Source organism: Dendropsophus ebraccatus, chromosome 3 (assembly GCF_027789765.1).
Source record: "Dendropsophus ebraccatus isolate aDenEbr1 chromosome 3, aDenEbr1.pat, whole genome shotgun sequence".
NCBI classification, from domain to species: Eukaryota; Metazoa; Chordata; class Amphibia; order Anura; family Hylidae; genus Dendropsophus; species Dendropsophus ebraccatus.
In genome coordinates, this window is record NC_091456.1 from 73,597,927 (window position 1) to 73,614,641 (window position 16,715).

Below are 16,715 nucleotides of genomic sequence, written 5' to 3' on the forward strand. Positions count from 1 at the left end.
CTTTCCTTAGGACATCCTCCATGTATGATGGAACCCACAAAATATCATTTTTGGGGTGAAATTGGGAAAAAATACAATTCTGCAACTTTTTTTGAGAGGGAGGGGGGGGGTTCTGTGTTTTTGTAATGCACTTTATGGTAAAACTGACATGATATATTTATTCTATAGGTCAGTCTGAATACAATGATATAAAGTCTATATAGCTTTTTTCATGTTTTACTGTTTTTATTAACAGTAACTTTTTTCTTTTGCAAATAAGTGTGATTACAATGGCCTTATTGGGACTCTTATAGTGCTTTAATTTTTTCACGTATGGGGCTGTATGGCGTGTCATTTTTTGCCCCACGATCTCTAGTTTTTATTAATACTATAATTGTATAGATAAGACTTATTGATACATTTTTATCATTTTTAAAAAAATTAAAATGTAATAAAAATAACGTTTGCTTTTTGTTTACGCCAGTCACCGTGAGGGAACAATATTGTTTTATTTAATAGATCGGACAAGTACACACGCCACGGTATATAATATGTTTATTTATTTATTATGTGTTTTGCTTATAAAATGGGAAATGGGGTGATTAAAACTTTTATTGGGGGGAGGGGCTATGGGGTGTTTTTATTTTTTTATTTTTTTTATTTTACACTTTTTATGTCACCTTATGGAAGTTTAACATTTTTATATTACATTTTACATACTGATCATTGCTATGCAATAGCATAGACTTGATCAGTGTTATCTGCGATCATTGCATAGTGATCACCCATCTGACTCCGGGAGGAAGGTAAAGGACCCCAGCAGTCAGATACAATGATCAGAACACCCACAGTCACACTGCTGGGGTCCTGATTGGAAAGTGTCAGGAACACACCTCTTGTCACTGTATTAAGTGCCACCTGTCATTAACAGTGAGGACCCAGGTGCATATAGCAGCTCCCATGTGCTCCCATGCAATTCCCCATGTGCTATGAAGTGATCTCAGCTCCTGAGCTCACTTCAAAGCTTCCAACGCACCCACTGGCATACCAGTACATCATGGATCCTTAAGTGACAGGATTGCATGACGTACCTGCAGGGCATGGGTCTTTAAGGGGTTAAAGTTTGACTGGGTTCATCATAGCGTTGAAGGTTGATGCGTCTTAACTAGTCGGAATGGAGGTAATGCTGGCAGAAATTCACTTCTTGTGTGTGTACTACTTTTAACTAATGACTAACCCTTGAAGACTGAGTAAGGCTAAGATGTGCTTCACTTTCAGAAGGCTCTACAGTTTTAGTGTCTGTAAAATTTTCTCTCAGCCAGTCCATTGCTTATGTAAAATATTAAAGGCACAATGTAAAACATTTCAGCATTTCACAGTTTTAAAATATTGTAATGTTAAAGGCACATATAGGGTCCTAACCATTTGCCACTTGTAGTGACCTAGTGAGACATTACCTTTAGAGATGAGTGAACCGGGTTCGGGTTCGAGTCGATCCGAACCCGAACGTTCGGTATTTGATTAGCTGGGGCTGCTGAACTTGGATAAAGCTCTAAGGTTGTCTGGAAAACATGGATACAGCCAATGACTATATCCATTATTTCCACATAGCCTTAGGGCTTTATCCAACTTCAGCAGCAACCGCTAATCAAATGTCGAAAGTTCGGGTTCCGATCGGATCGAGGTTCGCTCATCTCTAATTACCTTCATCTATGTATTATCAACTGCATGCATTGTATGCAAACAAAACATGAAAATGTTACTGTGCATCTTCATCTTGTTTTGGGTTACAAACACTGATGCAAAATTTAACAGATTTGATGATACCAAAGTAGACCTGAGCACTAACTAATTGTGACTACTGTAAATAATGTGCGTGTAATAATGCAATACTGCAAGTCTCATTGGAATGCATGAAGTTACAAGACAATGGGAACAAAATTGTATCTATCATCTATCTATCTTTATATCCATCAATCTAGCTATCTACAGTATTTATATAAGTTATATTTAGAGATTAAACAAAATGCAGCAAGGATAACAAAGTGATGAGGTAAGCATGTAAATTGAAAAAAAAGTGAAACTGATTAACTCTAACACTGAAATTTATCTAAATTCAATATTGTTAAACATTCTTAAAGATCAGATGAATTATACATGAAGTGTATGGATTATTTGTCTCTGGCAAACAATGGTGACATTTCTGTCTGTCACTTAGTATGACAAGGTTAGAATGTTTTATTCAAAACTTTTAAATAGTGAAATGATTTGTATGCATTGCTCTCTCTTTGGTCTGTCAGGAAAGGTAAAATGCAACATCGTAATTCTATGAACCAAGTCAAATCTTGGAAAAATTGAGACAACAGAATTGCTTAAAGGCATCCATAAAACTCTGTCTTCAGTTTTTCACACTTCAAACAAAAGCATAGTTTTGGAAAATGCTTAGAAATAAGTTATGTATGGCAAATTGTTAAGGTAAATGACAAAACGGCTTAAAAGGTAAAAATATTAAAGAAAACACAGGAACAAACTTACCTGGAAAAGTTTATGTAAAATGATTTATAGTATACGTCTAACTCAGCAGAAGCGTGGAGTTGCCTATATTACCCCAAACTTAAGGGGACTTTTACAAAATAGGCATGTTACTGCATAGAGGAGACTATTAAGCCATTTCGGCCATATTTGGCCGATATCGGCTGTTATGGCCGACAATTGTCTCCTGTTATAGAAGACAATAATTATCTGGCTTGCATGATGTTGGCTGATCATTGTCTTTCAGTGTCTTTTAACATGTTGAAAGACCAACGATCTAGATAGCAGCGATATGCTGCCATCGCTCTGTGTAATAGAAGTGGTGGCAGCAGACCACAGCTGTCTTCTATGGGCTGCCCAGACAATCTACCGTGATTGTAGATTTACCTATGCAGTTTGTCCCAAGCATCTACTACTCTTACAGTAAAGTAATATTTTCTAGCGTTGTTTCTAATATTTCTTTAACTAACACAAGACTGTGCCCCCTTGTTTTGTGTTAAATTTTAAATTATACATCTCCGCCACAGAAAACTACCCACAATCTACTCACAATACCCCCTCCTCTCCTCTCTTTCCCTATCTGTATTTCTCTCCCTGATCTGCACTAACTGCCTTCTTCGATCCTGCTCTCCACTGTACACACAGTTGACTGCCCGCCTTCAGGAACCAAATCATCTTATACAGAGGGTAAAGAGGGTAAACAGCTGAGTGACTGTACTGTAAGCTAACATGTGCAACCGCCATTGCGGCCGCCATGTTTAGTGAATTTGTAAACAAATCGCTTCGCCACATTCTCTTTGCTCATTTTTATTTTAAATAAGACTCCAGGATACATGAATTAAATTACCCCAGCATATATATCTTACATATGCTGTGTTATCACTAATTGTACTAGCTTCAGAATTTTTTTTTGTTTGATTTGCTTGGTGACAGGAAGTTTAAATTGAAAAAAAAAATTACCTAATATTGTCCTAGCAGCTTCCCTACTCTTTCTTCTCTCTCAAGACAACACATCATAATTTGCTCTCTTAGGAAGTTTGGTTGGATCTTCTCTCACAAGATCTAGCCTACATCATAATATCTCTGCCATATAAACTTATATATGCATATCTTTATTGGTACATTTAGGGAAAAATTGTGTTGTTTGTACAGCATGTTTACAGCATGCTGCTTTATTCTGAACAATGGTGCAAGCTGCATACTTGTAGCGTCAAGAAATAGATATGTAAAGCATTGTTTTGCAACGGTTCTAAGAGGGGAACAGGCAGGTGTGCAATCTTGGGGAAAATACAGCAGTGCATTCTGGGACTTGAAGTACTTAGCAACTGCTCAACTAGTAAGCATGATGATTATCTTACATAGAGACCTGCAAACACTTTTTTTTTAAAAATGGATTTTTGGTGGTTTTAGAATTGTAGCATACAGGTAATACACTTGTTCTATATGCTTCTGCAATATTTTTTACCTGGTGTGGGAGTACCCTTTTAATGTCTCCATTCATGAAGAACCTGGCAGCAGAATAGAGAACATCACAAGGAAGGAAATTTACTGGATAAATAAGTTGCGAACCCGGGTATTTAACTGTATGAATGAATTTAATGAAACAATACTTGATACCTTTTAGTTCCACTATATAACTCTTTTATTAGAGTTCAATACATCTCATTAATCTCATTTATCTCCTTTTCTTTAAGCAAGAATAATTTTTAATTCATCATCAGTTTAAGCTAGAATTATTTCCTTTTGTCATTAATTTTAACTTTATGCTTTAACCCTCTCTTTTTCTCATTCATCTCCACTCATGTTCAAACTATTTAACATGCAATTGCTTTTGCCATAAAAAGTATTTAAAAAAGTATTTAAAAAAAAAATGTAATAAAATTTAGGATTTCAACACCTTTTTCCCCATATATTGCTTAAAAAATTAAAAACATTATTTTATTATCACAATCGAAACTCAAGTTTTACGCCATCAATCCAGCAACAAAGCTATATTTATATAAAGGTCTATTTTTATTTGGTAATAGTAGTAAAACATAAGAACCTTATAAATTTGGTGCAATTATAATTAGAGATAAGTGAAGCAGTTGAAAATAAACATTTTTGGGGTCGGATTTGCGCTAATTCCCGAATCATATACAAATGAATCTTATTAAAACAGCCAAACTATAGTAGCTACAATAGTGAGACTATTACAGAGTATGAAAATGTTAAAAAGCCAGTCAATCATTCAATTTCTCCCAGGGCAGCAGTTGGTTTTGGTAAATGCACAGCGTATAATTACACTTTCTCCCAGGACAGCAGTGGACATTGGTGTACCGGCGGCATCAGATAAACTTTTCTCCTAGGACAGCAATGGACCTTAGTGAATCAGCAGTGTATACTTATCTTTTCTCCATGGACACCATTGGACTCAGATGGATTAGCAATGTTAAATTACACTTTATCCCAGGACAGCAAAATACATTCTAAAGCATCCGTCCCTTCAGGGGCAATGTATTAGTCCTCGAAAGCTCTAGAACAGACACCTGGACGTGGCAGTGGCAGCACTCTGATGCTCTCCAACCCTGAGGGGCCTAGGACAGACACTGGGAGGTGGCAGCAGCACTCAGACTCTATTTGACCCTAAGGGGCCTAGAACAGCCACCAGGAGGTGGCAGGCACAGCACTTGGACACTCCGTGACCCTGAGGGGCCTAGCACAGACAGTTGAGGGTGATAACTGTAGCAGGACTTTCTTTTTTTTCTTTAAAATATGTGAAAAAGAAAGAAAGCCACCAATGAATTGACACACAATTTTTTTTTACTTGTGAAGTAAAATTACTGCAATCCAACACTTGACCTGAAGGAGGCATCCAACTGCCAAAGAATGGAAAAGAACACTTAATCAATTGGCATATACCATCGGATGGAAAATAGAATAGAGAAAAGCCCAGATTAAATAAAGATTCACACTGATTATATTAAACAAAAGGGTGTTAAATGTTTTCCAACAAACGTATGTTAGAGAAGATAATGACACTGTAATGTATTTTATTTAAAAAATAAATTATATATATATAGATATATATATATATATATATATATATATATATATATTCCAAAATACCTGATGGGGTTTGGGAATAACCAAAGCAAGGGTGAGAATGTCCCTCCCATACCCCACCAGACAAACAAAAGGGTGTTAAATGTTTTCCAACAATCTTATGTTAGAGAAGATTATGACACTGTAATGTACTTTATTTAAAAAAAAATAAAAAAATAAAAAAAAAAAATATATATATATATATATATATATATATATATACACACACACACACACACATATATATATATATATATATATATATATATATATATATATTCCAAAATACCTGATGGAGTATGGGAATAACCAAAGTGAGGGTGGGAATGTCCCTCCCATACCCCACCAGAGGTATCCCCTTTCCTTTTTATTTAAGCATGAGACCCTCACCCTAACTTAGGCTGCGTTCACACTACATATATTTCAGTCAGTATATGTATATTTCAGTCAGTATATTTCAGTCAGTATTGCAACCAAAACCAGGAGTGGATTAAAAACACAGAAAGGCTCTGTTCACACAATGGTGAAATTGAGTGGATGGCTGCCATTTAATGGCAAATATTTGCTGTTATTTTAGAACAACGGCTGTTATATTGAAATAATGGCAGTTATTTACTGTTATATGGCGGCCATCCACTCAATTTCAACATTGTGTGAACAGATCCTTTCTGTGTTTTTAATCCACTCCTGGTTTGGTTGCAATACTGACTGAAATATACTGACTGAAATATACGTGTGAACGCAGCCGGGGGCTCGGTTCACACATTGTAAGAGTGCGGCTGTATTTGCGGCTGTAATTGTGCGGCGGTATTTTTGGTGGTTCGTGTGTATGCTTGGAAGTATAGGATATGCGGCTGCACAGTGCACACTATCTCTGAATCTACGGCCCTATCGTAAACGGACCCGTAAAAAATGAACAAGACCATTGTTTGCGGCTGAACATGCGGCCGAGGATTGACAGGCGGTCCGTACGGAGTACTTCAAAAATAGCCGGCAATGATGCCGAATGCCGATGCCTCTAATAGTTAATATATTAAATTAATCAAACACATTTTCTTTGTAATCAAGACACTTTCGTTGATCAATAATTTATTTCTAACGAATCCATCATTTTGCAATTAAATATACTGTTAAAAAAAATAGATATATAAATAAATGTATATTTATCTATATATTTATTTTTTGACAGTATATTGAACTGCACAATGATGGATTCGTTAGAAATAAATTATTGACCAACGAAACTGAATTTATTTCAACGAAAATGTGTTTTCTTAATTAAATATTAATTAGTACAGGAAGCTCTATAAGCCGTTAATTCATATGCCGGCAATAGAGCATTCTGTACTAATCATCACTTTACTTTAATGAAAACATCAAATGTTTCTTCTAATTATGTTATGACAATAGCATTATTAGAAGAAACATTTAGAATTATATGTGCGCTCAGCTGATTGGCTGTTCGGCTGAGCGCACATATAATGAGCCGATCCGCAGCACAGTGACTTCATTGTGCTGCGGACAAGCGAAGAGGACACATCGGGACATCGGATGGTGAGTATAGAGCTCTCCCCACCCCCTCCCCGGCACTGCACCCCACCCAGCAAGGAAGGGGGGTCACTTAACCCCTTCCTTGCTGGGATGGGTGCAGTCTGACATCAGTCTGGCCCCCAGGGGGTTAAGGGGGATGCAATACATCCTCCCTTAACCCCTTGGGGGTCAGACTGTAAGCAGCGATCTGTAAAGATGCTGCATACTGTAAGGAGCACAACACCGCTCACAATGATGGGTGTTGTGCTCCTGTTTGTGTGTTTTTTGTGTGTTTCTCCCTTTTTGTTTTTCAGATATTGGTATCCTGGGGATTACGTCGGATTCCATGGACTACGTCGATGACCAGCGGTTGTTCTTTGAATTTTTTTTAATAAAATGGTCAATGAGGGGTGTGGGGGTGTTTTTATTTGAATAAAAAAATTTGTAAACTTGTGTCTTGTCTTTATTTCTTTACTTTGTAGACTTAGTAGTGGAAGCCGTCTAATAGACGGAATCCATTACTAAGTTGGGGCCTAGTGTTAGCCGGTATAAAATGGCTAACACTAACCCCCTATTATTACCCCAGTACCCAATGCCACCAGGGGTACTGGGAAGAGCCGGGTGCCAGTGGTCCCGGAGCGTCAAAATTGGCGCTCCTGGACCGGGCGGCAGCAGGCTGGTAAGATTTAGGCTGGGGAGGGCCTAAACCAATGGCTCTTCCCACCCTGGTGTTACCAGGCTGCTGTCGTTTGGTTTTTAACCCGGCTGGTTATAAAAATAGGGGGGACCCTATGCGGTTTTTTTTTTAAATAAATAAATAATTTAAAAAAAACGCATAGGGTCCCCCCTATTTTTATAACCAGCCGGGTTAAAAACCAAACGACAGCAGCCTGGTAACACCAGGGTGGGAAGAGCCATTGGTTTAGGCCCTCCCCAGCCTAAATCTTACCAGCCTGCTGCCGCCCGATCCAGGAGCGCCAATTTTGACGCTCCGGGACCACTGGTACCCGGCTCTTCCCAGTACCCCTGGTGGCATTGGGTACTGGGGTAATAATAGGGGGTTAGTGTTAGCCATTTTATACCGGCTAACACTAGGCCCCAACTTAGTAATGGATTCCGTCTATTAGACGGCTTCCACTACTAAGTCTATAAAGTAAAGAAATAAAGACAAGATACAAGTTTACAAATTTTTTTATTCAAATAAAAACACCCCCACACCCCTCATTGACCATTTTATTAAAAAAAACATTAAAAAAACGCTGGTCATCGACGTAGTCCATGGAATCTGACGTAATCACAAAAAACACACAAACAGGAGCACAACACCCATCATTGTGAGCGGTGTTGTGCTCCTTACAGTATGCAGCATCTTTACAGATCGCTGCTTACAGTCTGACCCCCAAGGGGTTAAGGGAGGATGTATTGCATCCCCCTTAACCCCTTGGGGGCCAGACTGATGTCAGACTGCACCCATCCCAGCAAGGAAGGGGTTAAGTGACCCCCCCTTCTTTGCTGGGAGGGGTAGAGTGCCGGGGAGGGGGTGGAGAGAGCTCTATACTCACCCCGATGTGTCCTCTTCGCTGGTCCGCAGCACAATGAAGTCACTGTGCTGCGGACCGACTCATTATATGTGCGCTCAGCTGAACAGCCAATCAGCTGAGCGCACATATAATTCTAAATGTTTCTTCTAATAATGCTATTGTGATAACATAATTAGAAGAAACATTTGATGTTTTCATTAAAGTAAAGTGATGATTAGTACAGAATGCTCTATTGCCGGCATATGAATTAACGGCTTATAGAGCTTCCTGTACTAATTAATATTTAATTAAGAAAACACATTTTCGTTTAAATAAATTCAGTTTCGTTGGTCAATAATTTAATTCTAACGAATCCATCATTGTGCAATTAAATATACTGTCAAAAAATAAATATATATATATAAATATACATTTATTTATATATATATTTATTTTAACAGTATATTTAATTGCAAAATGATGGAATCGTTTACATTTAATTATTGAACAATAAAAGGGACTTTATTACAAAGAAAATGTGTTTTATTAATTCAATATATTAACCATGAGAGACATCGGCTATAGTGCAGAGGATCGCAAACCCCGGTAATAGCAATTCATGTAAACTGTGTTCTCTGCTTTCCCAGATGCATCCAGAGGTGTTTGCATCACTTTCTTAAGATTTTATTTGTTATTTTTAGTTGAACCAGATTTCCAAGTAAATGACCGTATGTTTTGAGCCGCATGTCTATTTTTTTCCCACGGCAGTAGTTTCACCCGCACATTTACAGCCGCATAAAAAATACAGCCGCACAGTTACAGCGTGTGAACCCAGCCTGAAGGTGGTTTTACAGGTCACTCCAGGACTGCTGTGTAAAACCATAAGGGGATGATTATGCCGGTCAGTATTATGTAGACTTTGGGAAATATGTAGTTTCAGTGTTGAACTAGGTAGTTCCACACTGAACTTTGTGTTATCCACCTGCCCCATAGTACTGAAAGGTGGACGAAAAACAACTGTGCATCTGCTGAGGGTTCTAAGCAGCAGAAGGCAAGGTAACCTGTTTTTTTAGCGACAGATAGCTGCTGGAAGTAGCTTTACAGGTTTCTTATGTCACGTTTAGAGGACATCATCCTCATAAACCCCATGAAGAACCCTTCCTATAGCTTGAAACCACTAAAGAAACCATAAGAGCCATTAAAATGTGACACAACAAGTACCCTATCAGAAACTATTGAGCTAACTCTAAGTACCCTTTTGATATCTTAAAAACCCCAAGAACAGTTACTGTCCACTTAACATGCGTGTCCTCAAAAATAGGACACGGATGGTAAGATTCCAAGTGCCAAGGTTGAAACCCCACGCCTATGGTTAACAAGAAGGGAAATGTCTTCTTTGTGAACCATAGTCATGGGGATTTGTGTCTAGATAATCCTATTCTTGGGGGATGGGTTGAACATTGTACTTTGGCAAGGTATTAAGCTGGTGTGAATAATATATGCTATATTGGAAATGTTTTATTGGAAATGTTTTAGCATGGACACTAAATTGAAAGATTGGAGGTAAGAGATTTATCAAGGGGTGGGGGGGGGGGGGTATCGTAGGGATGGCTAAGTTGCCCCTAACATTTTACTTTTCATTTTTCACAGATTCCTTGGAAAATGAAAGTTTGAATCTGAGTGGTTGCTATGGACAACTGGGTTAATTCTACTTTACACCAGTTTAATGAATCTGCACCGTTTTTTTTTTATATATATATCTATATATCTAAATATGTCTATATATATTTTTGGCATACAAGGGAAAATTACTTGTTACAAGTTACAAGTTGTTTACAAGAAAACTTTAATATAGACACTGTGTCTAGTGAATAATGCTTTTTACAAGTGCCTAGATGATGCCTCTGAAGGACTTTAAGAGTGTTTCCCATTCGGCAGAAGCCCATTGTATTTTCTAAGGGTCCGTTTACACACACAGATTATCTGACATATCTGACAGATTTTTGCAGCCAAAGCCAGAAATGGACTATAAACAAGGAACAGATCATAAAGGAAAGACTGAGATTTCTCTTTTTTTTAAATCAATTTCTGGTTTTGGCTGCAAAATTTGGCAGATATCTGTGAGATAATCTGTGTGTAAACGGACCCTTGGTTATGTTTTTATTAATTGTGATATTAATCTCTATTGCACTTTATTTTTAAATATTCACTAATGCTGCTATTATTTTGCATATGAGGTATATCTATTTTATTTGAGATTGAAACTTGCACTTATTTACCCATCTTAAATGACCCATCTATGGACCATTTTGAAGGCACTCCACCAATAAAAGACTGTAACCCATTGTACCTGATGTTTGAGTAAAGTCATTGTTGAACCATATAATACCTTATCTCCCTGTTGACTTATTTCCACCGTACCTTACTAACACCAAGGGTGTCCCTGTGATCAACTCAGGTAAAAGAATTAGGGAGATGGCCCCATGGGAAACTACAACATCCATTAATATCATTAACTCCTATGTGCAGCCCCCCTTTAGCTTCTATGGCAGATCTTCTCAGGGGAGAGTTATAAAAATCAGCATGTGACAAGATTTTATTTTTGCTTTAAAGGAGAAGTCCAGAGAACATTTTTATTAAAGTATTGTATTTCCCCCCAAAAGTTATACAAATTACACTACAATTTACCCTTAGTATGGGGAATGCTTATAAAGTGCTTTTTTCCCTGCATTTACTACTGCATCAAGGCTTCACTTCCTGGATAAAATGGTGATGTCATGACCAGACTGCCAGAGCTGTGCAGACTGTGGCTGCTGTAGAGTATGTTGACAGGGAGATGCTCAGTGTCCCTCCAGTGTTCTGTGTCCCTCAGTTTCACCCTGCCAACATCCTCTCCAGCAGCCACAGCCCACACAGCTCTGGCAGTTGGGCCGTGACATCATCATTTTATCCAGGAAGTGAAGCCTCAATGCAGTAATAAGTGTAGGGAAAAAAGCACTTTTTAAGCATTTACCATAATAAGTATAAGTATATTGGTGATTTTTATAACTTTTTTTTGGGGGGGGCAATACAATACTTAAATACATTTTTTTGCCCGACTTCTCCTTTGACATACTCTCTCCTTATCACCATGTTTAACTTCACCCAAAAGAGCTGTAAACGTTGGTAAATCATCTCAGCTCTACTTAGTGAGGTTAACCCTGTTGACAAGAGAGTAGGTTGAAGCAAAAGTAAAGTAATCTGTGCCTGTCAGCAGAATAAGTATCATTGACAATGACACTTATTCTGCTGCCAGATTAAATTTTAGAACAGGCCACCTGACATTACCTAGCAGGTGACTGACAGATATAACCTTACCCAGAAGAGCCGTGGTTGTTGGTGGATCCCTGACATACAATGACTGTATAGCCCTGAATTAGCCATATTTAAATCTGACATTTAAGAACTTTAAGGAAATTCACATACATATAGAACACATTGTAGACAAAATCATACATATGGTCAGTTTATAAATAGAGATGAGTGAGCAGTGAAATATTCGAAAGTTCAAAATTTGATTCAGGTAGACCGTGATGCTCGACTATTCAATTGAATATCGAATCCCATTCAAGTCTATGGGAAAAATGCTTGTGACTTGGTGATTTCCAAGTGGTCAAATTTAAGTTTCCAAGTTCACCGTGACACCTCAGAAAATGATGCAAAGACTTCTGGAATGCAACTGGCGAAGCATGCCTTGGAGCATCTAACACGCCAAAGTTGCAGCATTACACAATACAGTCACAGCCTCGCAACAATACACTCCAAACACTCTCGGTATATTGTCGTATACCTAATATATATGATTTTTTTTAGAAATGCTTTCAGGCAACAGGCATTTCAATGATTAATGGTAAATATGTATATATTTTTTGGCACACTCTCAGTATACAGTCGTATACCCTATATCTGAAGTTTCCACCAAGTAGATACACTGCAGCTTATTCCTCACAGTCCTTTTGGGGGTCCCTCCTGCCTAAAATCATCTAACACCTAACTGTTCCTGCTATACACTGTCTTCCTGTCTAGCTCCAAGCAGCATCTGAAAACAAATCTGAAAAACACAATTCGATTACTTTGAAGGTCACATGGTTTAGCCAGCCAATAAATGTAGATGTTTTTTTTAAACTGCCTGTGTACTTCTAGTGCCTGTCCCACCCACCACTGCATAGTTATTGATTAAAAAAAGCGCCAGGGAAGGTGGGAGGGGAATAAATTTTTTACTGCATTTTTGGTCGAATACTTGATCGAAAACAAGTATTTCAAGTAGTGTACTATTTGATCGAATACCTACTCGATCGAGCAGTACTCACTCATCTCTACTTATATGGTATACCTTAAAACAAAAAAGTGAAAGATGGGATTTTCACAACTTTCCCATATATCCAAATGTTCACTATGTAGACACTAAATTGTAATTTCTTTAAGGGTGCGTTCACACCTACAGGATCTGCAGCTGATTTTCTGCAGCAGATTTCAGTTAAATAACTGAACACAGCATCAGATCTGATGCTGTGTTCAGTTATTTAACTGAAATCTGCTGCAGAAAATCAGCTGCAGATCCTGTAGGTGTGAACGCACCATTAAACTGTTTCTTTTATTTTCTATTTAATACTTTTCATGTAGTATTACCATTGTATGTCATGTATCAATCCAGTACTTATCATTGTCATCATCAATAACAGGTTATATACATTTTGTACAGTAAGAAGTGACAACCAAAGTAACTTTTAGCAAGCAGAAGCTAGACAAATAAATCTGTATGACGGATGTATTATAATATGCAACTGTGTTTGAGCTGATTTCATAACCAGATAGAAATTATCAGTTTTATGATATATAACATTAAATTAAGTGTACCATGTATAACCCTTAGATTTATAACAGGGACACAGAAAAGTATATTTATTTTATATGAAAATCTGGAGGTTCGCCATTTCTTTATTCCTTGATGACATTTTCTAAGTTGACATTCTGTGACATTTTCTTTTTAACATTGCTAATGCTTTAGCTGTAGAATTAAAGGAACATTAAAAAAATAAAAATCACTGCGTGAACACTAAGCAGTAAGGAATACACAGACTTTTATTAGTTAATCTAAACCCATTAGAGAATATTTAGTTTTATTTGGTATAAATATGCTCAACAAATAAGTGTTTAAATGCTCAATTTTTAATGGAAAAAAATATTTCTGTTGTCAAAAATTCTGGAAACTTGACAGACTTTACTCCAAACATGTTTTTAGGCTTGTACATTTATATTAATCTTTCCCTCTTTGCAAGTCCCATTTGCCAAGGAGTTTATAATGTCTTCATCAGGAATAAAAAGACAAATATGAGAAAAGGTTTAAACATAACAGTTTTTGTTTTTCAATGCCCAAGGAACAACAATCACTAGTTGTGGAGTGGAAAATTAAGACATCAGAGCCATTTCTGGAGAATGTACATAATAGAACATAGAAATAAAGAACCACCACTTCCCATTTCTACACAATAGTAATATTTATTCAACTTAATTCTTAAGTTTTCTTAATCTAATTGCTCAAAAAAAGACTTTGAATAAATACTTTAGTACACTGACTTAAATAGACTGGATTTACACCACATAAAAATATCTATTGTGTATAGAAAAGAAAATCTCTTAGAGCGCACTTGTCATTATGATTTTTCAACCAACTGGCGTACAGTCACTCCTGCCGCTGAAGGTTTAAGTAGTTAAGGATACAACCCCACAGAGTCAGTTCTCTGCACAAGCCCTAATTTGATCTAATAGGGCTTATGCAGAGAAATGACCCTGCTTGGTTATATTCATAGCTACCTGAACTTCAGATGGCAGAAATGACTGCACAATAATTGGGTGAGGAATCAAAAGGCTGGTACACTTTTAAAAAATTGTAGTGACATGCTTTCCTACTTTCTATGACCAATTAATATCTATTACAAAAGTACTACAGTGTACATGAAGGATGTCTGTTTACCACTTAAATTAGCTCACCTTTATTCCTGAAAATTCCCAAGCTTTACCATTGTTTTCTTATACTTTGTGGTTTCTGGCAGCATATTATCTATGTGTCAAATACAGCTAGAGCTTCACGTATAGTGTGATAAAGTGTATTACTAAGTAGATTAGTACATACAGTAAATTGTTTGAGATAACCAGCTTTAACCCCTTAAGGTCAAAGCCAATTTTTGTTTTTGCACTTTTGTTTTTTCCACTTTATGTTTAAAAGGCCATAGCGCTTGCATTTTTTTACCTAGAGACCCACATGAGCCCTTATTTTTTGCTAAACCAATTTTATTTTGCAATGACAGGCATTATTTTTCCATAACATATGCTACGAAATCGGGAAAAAATCATTTGCGCTGTCAAATTGAAAAAAAAAAAAAAAGGAATTTGTTTTGATTTCGGGGAGTTTTGCATTTACGCCGTTCGCCCTATGGTAAAACTGACTTGGTATGCATGTTTCTCAAGTCATTACGATTACAACGATATGTAACATGTATAACTTTTATATTATCTGATGGCCTGTAAAAAATTCAAACCATTGTTAACAGATATATGTTCCTTCAAATTGCTCCATTCCCAGGCTTATAGCGCTTTTATCCTTTGTTCTATGGGTGTGAGGTGTCATTTTTTCCGCCATGACATTTACTTTCTATCGGTACCTTGATTGCGCATATGCAACTTTTTGATCACTTTTTATTACATTTTTTCTGGATTTTACCGTTTACCGTGCGAGATCAGGAATGTGATTAATTAATAGTTCAGGCGATTATGCGCGTGGCGATACTAAATATGTTTATTTAATAATAATAATAATATTTATTTGTATAGCGCCAAAAGATTCCGCAGCGCTTATTTAAATATATATAAATACATTACAGGTTATATATTAAATTATACAATGAATAAATTACAACAACAAATTAGAGACCTGCTCTCAAGAGCTTACAGGCTAGGATGACTGGGAGTAACACGAGAGGCAACAAGTGCTTTATTTGTCAATGTTCCAGTCATTGTACATGGAATCTCTAAGTGCCTATAGGCAGCTGGGCAAGCCAGTCACAAGCCATTTTCTAAGCTCAGATGACAAGGACAGTGTAACTAGCACCGAAGAAGTTATAGAGAGGATGGAGAAGGGATAGCAAAGGGAGACGAGATTACGAAATGTTATAAGCACGCCTGAAGAGATGGGTCTTTAGGGCACGCTTAAAACTGGGGATGTTGGAAATAAGTCTGAGGTCTTTGGGTAAAGAGTTCCAGAGAACTGGTGCAGCACGAGAGAAGTCTTGGAGGCGGGAATGAGAAGTTCTGATTAAAGAAGAGGTTAGTGTGAGGTCATTTGCAGAATGCAGAGCACGGGAAGGATGATAGGTGGAGATGAGGGAGGAGATGTATGGAGGGGCAGAGTTGTGGAGAGCTTTATGGGTGAGGGTGAGGAGTTTGAACTGTGTTCTATATTTAATGGGTAACCAGTGCAGTGACTGGCACAGAAAGGAGACGTCGGTATAGCGGCTGGAGAGGAAGATGAGCCTGGCTGCTGCGTTCAGGATAGACTGGAGAGGGGAAAGCTTAGAGAAAGGAAGACCGATTAGTAGGGAGTTACAGTAGTCAAGACGGGAATGGATCAAGGCGACAGTCAGAGTCTGAGCAGTGTCAGTGGTGAGAAATGGACGGATTCTGGAGATGTTTTTGAGATGTAGATGAAAGGAGCGTGTAAGAGCTTGGATATAGGGAGTAAAGGATAGATCAGAGTCTAGCATGACCCCCAGACATCGAGCCTGATGCACAGGAGTTATGCTAGTACCACAGACTGATATTTATTTGTTTATTTATTTATTTATATTTATAAAATGGAAAAAGGGGGGTGATTTGGACTTTTAATATGGGAGGGGATTTTTATTAATAAAAAAACATTTTTAATTTTATTTCTACTTTAACTTTAAGTCCCCCTGGGGGACTTATATATACACAGCACTGATCTCTCATAGAGATCAATGCTGTGTATATACACAGCAATGATCAATTACATCG